Source organism: Physeter macrocephalus, unplaced genomic scaffold, assembly GCF_002837175.3.
Source record: "Physeter macrocephalus isolate SW-GA unplaced genomic scaffold, ASM283717v5 random_2267, whole genome shotgun sequence".
NCBI classification, from domain to species: domain Eukaryota; kingdom Metazoa; phylum Chordata; class Mammalia; order Artiodactyla; family Physeteridae; genus Physeter; species Physeter macrocephalus.
The window spans coordinates 117-6,214 of NW_021147552.1; the positions used below are offsets into that span (position 1 = coordinate 117).

Consider the following 6,098-nt stretch of genomic DNA (forward strand, 5'->3'; position numbering starts at 1 on the left):
CCCTGACTTAGAAGATAAGGAAAATAATTCATAGACTGTAATTGAGTTGTCCAACTTTAAATAACTGTTCAAAAGCAGGTCATCCAGTGGCTGGAATCTAATCACTGACTGACTAGTATCTGGGTCACTGGACTCATAAACCAGAACTGACTGTTTAATTTCTCAGGTTGATTCTCCTGGCATATGTGCTTGATACGTGTGTGTGTAAATCTCTGACATAATAAGCCATACTCAGTAGGCACACCCTGTTTCCTTATTCAAGCATCTTAATTTCATCCCATTAAATCTTTGAAGTAGCAGACTACCAGAAGGCATGAAGAAACCTGGGCTGAGAGTCTTCGTTCCAGGAGACCTGATCTTGACTGTATGACTCGTTTGAGGCGCATCACTCTGAACTGCAGCATGCTCATTGGTGACCTGGATGCAAGTGCTTTGGAAGAATCTCTTAGGATTTATGGCTTAGAGGTAAATTCTAAAATTGAAAATATTGAATTTTTAATATGATATTTGTGTAACTTTTGGCATGATACTGTTGTGATACGATTTTTTTAAAGCCTCTTTTTTCTGATAGCTTTTATTTTGCTTTTAAACTTGCTCTAAGAGTTGCATATATTCTTTATAGAAAGTACAGAGTAACAAGAGAACAATTACCTATAATCTTAATACCCAGATGTAATCACTGTTCATTTTGGTGCAGACACTTTCAGTTTTTATTTTTTTTCTATAAATATATTTGTACACTTAGGGATTACAAAAATAGAATTGTAGTATACTTGTTATTTCATATTCCTGCTTTTTTCACTTAATGATGTATCATGTAGTATTCCATTGTATTGATGTCCCATAGTTTAATCAATTCTTTGCAATTAGATTTACCACACAACACTTACAAAAAGGACTCATGATAGTTTCGTTTCATGTAATATTTTTTAATACCTGTGCTTTGGTGATGATCCCTTTGGTTTAAATGAGTAGGTTGTTCAGCCCCAGAACTACTAGAATTCATGATCAGTTTTTCTGGTTTTTGTCTGACTTTTTATGGAGAGCGTTCTTGACCATCATATTTTCATGATAGGTTTTTAGTATGTATTGTCTATTCACACATTGTTTGAATTTGTTATTATTTGTATCCTCTTAGACTTGTCTTGTGTGCTCTAAAACTAACAGTTATTCCATTTCTTTTATTTTGTTATCCCGTTTTAACTAGTTTCAAGTGTGATTTGGAGCTGAAGATCATGATCCAAAGAATGCAGTGCATCTCTGAGCTCCAGCAGTTTTTGCTTGTGAGGTTTACATGCCACTGCTGCCCTTGCTAATTATGAACTGAGATTCATTTTCTGATGCTTTTTGCTCATAGGTTATATACAGTTATTCTTCAGTTCTGTAATTGTAAAATACGTTTGATGATTTATTGGTACTAAAGCCAGGGTTATCATTGCACATCCAAGAAGAGGTTTTTAAATTGGATTATGCATTATGTGTGTGCGTATCCGTTTCTTTTGTTTTTCCATACCCCAGATTACAAACCTGCCATGATTTGTCTTGTGCGGGACTCTTCCACACTTGAGAAAATGAGAGTTGTCCATATGTTAAATCTGTAGAGTTAGCAAGTGACCTTTTGTCTTTCATCAAAAGCACTTGACCTGCAGCAGTGTGGCCTCACCAATGAAGGAGCAAAGGCTTTACTAAAGGCCCTTGAAACCAACAGAACTCTGCTCGTTCTGGATATAAGAAAAAATCCACTTGGTGGTATGTGGTCACTTTTTTTTAATTGATTAACACATAGCAAAACAGAAAGAATTTGTTCATGTACTGACAGTTTTTAAAACTTCATGTGTTTAACTTTCCTCATCATATACAGTTGGCCCTTGAACAAAGTGGGGTTAGGGGTGCCAACCCCTACGCAGTTGAAAATCTGAGTATAAGTTTATAGTCAGTGGTTCCGCATCTGTGGATTCAACCAACCTTGGATCGTGTAGGACGATAGTACGTATTTATTGAAAAATATCCATGTGTCAGTGGACCCGTGAGATTCAAGCCCATGTTGTTCAAGAGTCAACTGTACTTTTCTAGTGTTGCACTTTCCTTATGTTTTTAGCACATAATGTACTAATTAAAGTGAATTATACTTGTAAATTGTTCTTATTTCTACTCTGAATAGAGGTGACCCTAGATACTAAGCCTGCTCCCACCAAGAGCATTATTTCTTTCTTGTGCAACCTCTGGATTCTTGCAAGGAGTACTTTGTCCATTTGTCAGTTTCACAGGTAATTTTTTAATACCTCTGTGTGCCAGATACGGGTCAGGCACTAGGGATAAAGCAGTGAACCAGACAGACAAAAGTCTTTCCCTCATGGAGCTTACATTCTGGTGAAGGAGTTCAGATAGAAATGAGTAAACAGATAAGTAATATAATTTCAGATAGTAGGAAGTGCAAAAATAATGTAAGGAGGGTGGGGAGGTAGGTAGGACTCCATTGTATAGGTTTGTTAGGGAACAGCTTGACTGGAGTATTGGCATTTGAATGGAGAGAGGAGCAAGCCATGGAAGATCTGGGGTAAGCACATTCGAGGACAAAGAGGCAATGAGTATGCAGGCATGTAGGTGGGTGGAGTATTTAAGTAAAAGCAAGAAGGCCAACATGGCTAGAATACTGAATGAAGAAGAGTGTGGTATGACATGAGGTCAAGGTGCTAGCCAGGGGTCTGATCTTGTAAAGTCTTGAAGGCCAGAGTCAAGATGTGGATTATTCTAAATGAGTAGATGATTTTGAACTGGAAAAAGGCATGATGCAAATAGTATGTGAATAAGGTGACCTGGTATAGAGAATGGACTTGGGGGGATAAAGAAGAGAAACAGGGAGACCAGTTAGGAGACTATCACAGTGGACCAAATAAAAGATGTTTATGGCTTAGCTTAGGTTGGAAGTTTGGAGCAAGTGAAAAGTGGTTGAATTCAGGTTGTGTTTTGAGAGTGTAGCTAACAAGACTTGTAGATAGATTAGATGTGAGGTACGAAGGAAATAGTAACAAGGAGACAAGTCGTTGATTATGTGTGCAACTGGGTGGTATCACTTAGAAGAAGGGGGCTGATGGGAGGAGCAGCTTTTGAGGGAATATCAGGACTTTGGTTTGCTATCTTAGATGCCCTTTAGGTATCTAAGTGTCTGGACAGTGCTCAGACTGTACTTTCTATCCAGAGGTATCCAAAGCCACTTTAGATGCAAAATGGTTAAAGTTGACCTTTGCTGCTGCCAAAATAATAGCCACTGGGGGCAGTCTGCAGGATGGCATCTTAGGTTTTTGAGGAAGAAATTAGAATACACAAAGGGGGAAATAAGTGTATAATTACATAATATAGATTTCATATTTAATTTTATGGGAAAAGGAATAATTAGTTGGCTTTTGGTTTTAAAAGGTAATAGCCACTCATTGGGAAATAATTACTCTAATTTCAATTTATGTTACTTTAGATCATTCTGTGATGAAAGCAGTTATCAAAAAAAGGTCTCCAGAATGGAAGGAGTGCCAGGTCAGAGGTATATAACGGGTTTTAGTCCTCTCAGAAGAATTTCTCTTTAATGGCTTGTTTTTCTTTCTTTCTTAAAAGAAAATTATCAAGGTACTTTCTGCCATCTTAAAACTAAGTTTTTAGTCACATGAAATGGCTTTTCTGTTTTTGAAAATATTGTGTGATGCTTTAATTTAGGTTCCCAGAAATGCAGATTGAAAACCTTTTATAAACTTAAAGTATCTTAATTTCCAATGAATATCAAACCCTCACAAATTACCTGTAACTGAAATGGCATATGTATCATTTCTCTCTCAGTACCAGTGGATAACTTCTCCATCGTGAAGGAACCATCCAAAGCTGCTAGACAGAAAAAGAGAACTCTAATTTTGGGAAGTGGTTGAAAAGAAAAAGCTACTATTAGAATTGGTAACTCTTTCTTGTTTTGAATGCTACTAGAACTTATACCCCTTATGTTTTCCGGTGTGCTAAAATTGAAACAGCCAGTATTAACCACAGGCATATTAGGAGGCCTATAATTATTCTGATACTTATGAGAATTTACAGGATACAGATATAATAAATGAATTTAAAGAGATATTAATATTAACCAACATTATTGTTTGGATCTCATAAAAAGTTCGTTATTTTGAAAATATTTCCTGGTTGATGATTACTTCTAATACTTTGCAATTGAAATTTGGGGTGCACTTTGATGATAATTTTAGTAGTGGTGCTTTTGAGGAATGATTTTTTTTATATGAAGAATTACCTTTTGTGCTATAAGAAACAAAATTTCTTCCTAGTTCCAACCTTCCCATTGTTCCCTGCTTCTTTCTTAGAAATTCTTACCTAAATTTTTTAATCCGGTAATGGCTTGTTTCTCTCAATGATAAAAAAAAAAACTTGAAATATGTATTATCCTTATAAAAGACTTATACAGACAAGTTTATTCACCTAGATGGAACATTTTAGAAAAACATTTTCTAAATGTTTACTGTAATGTATATTTACATTTCCAAGTGATCGTTAACCCAGGATTTTACAACTAAGCCTATAATTTTGTTACCAAATGTGATAAAAAACTTCTAAAACCCTTTAACAATCAATGGTGTAAGTTCCACATTCTCCTGAATATATAAATTTGGTATCCTTCACTTCTACTGATAACGTTTGTATTGTTTCTAAGAGACCTTAACTTTTTATTTTCTGGAACATATTATCGTTAGTCACACATAGTCGGTTGTGTTTTTTTTTGGAGCAGCATTTGTGAAACCAAATCTAATATGAAACTGAGTCTTTCTTGTGAGTAAATTTGAATTTTGAAACAGTAAAACAATAAGGTTTAATATAAAGCAAAATAAATTTTTTATGTTTATGATCTGCCAATTTCCCAGAAAAAGTTTTGTGGTGACTTTAGTTCTATACCAGATATATTAAAATCACCAATGAACAACACATCTTTTATTCAGGTGCGCTCTGAAAGTTTTAAAAATTTGTTGACTTAATATCGCCGAACTATCCACTTTAAAATGGTTAAAATGATAAATATTCTGTTTTGTGTATTTTACCACAATTTTTTTAAATGTGTTGTTTCAAAATTTTTAGGTTTGATACAGGTATTGTATTAGCATAACAATGAAAAATTTAAAAGAGCATCCCTAATCTCATTATCCTATCAAGCCTTGTTTACATTTTTATTTTTTCTTCCTGTTGTCTATAAACATTATTCCACATAGCTTCAATATAATTTGCCATTCTTATCTTTTCATACTAAATTTAAAATTTATGATTCAGTTATACTTTTTAACATTGTATTCAGAAGGTTTCATTGAGTTGGTCAATATTTAAATTGGTGAAAAATTGGAAATAACCTAAAATAAACTATTGTAAACATCTTCATAAATACAGCTTTTTTTCCTACACAAAGATTTATGATTCTCCATTAAGAAGTTGATTCTCCATTAGTCAACTTCCTTGGATAATAGTGTATTAAATAGAAGTGGATAAGAGTGTTTATGAAGTCAAAAAAAAGCTTATGATTTGTCTACCAATTGTTATTTCAAGACAGTGATTTTTTTTAACATCTTTATTTGAGTATAACTGTTTTACAATAGTGTGTTAGTTTCTCCTTTACAACAAAGTGAATCAGTTATACATATACATATGTTCCCATATCCCTTCCCTCTTGCGTCTCCCTCCCTCCCACCCTCCCTATCCCACCCCTCTCATGGCCACAAAGCACAGAGGTGATCTCCCTGTGCTATGCGGCAGCTTCCCACTAGCTATCTAATTTACATTTGGTAGTGCATATATGTCCCTGCCACTCTCTCACTTCGTCACAGCTTACCCTTCCCCCTCCCCACGTCCTCAAGTCCATGCTCTAGTAGGTCTGTGTTTTATTCCCATCCTACCACTAATCTCTTCATGACATTTTTTTTCTTAGATTACATATATATGTGTTAGCATACGGTATTTGTTTTTCTCCTTCTGACTTACTTCACTCTGTATGACAGACTCCAGGTCTATCCACCTCATTACAAATAACTCAGTTTCATTTCTTTTTATGGCTGAGTAATATTCCATTG

At 34.9% G+C, this 6,098-nt stretch overlaps 1 pseudogene; it reads left to right on the forward strand.

Annotated features, from left to right (window-relative positions):
• Positions 1-294: 294 nt before the first annotated feature.
• Positions 295-4,033, forward strand: LOC112062667 (centrosomal protein of 78 kDa-like; annotated as a pseudogene).
• Positions 4,034-6,098: the final 2,065 nt, after the last annotated feature.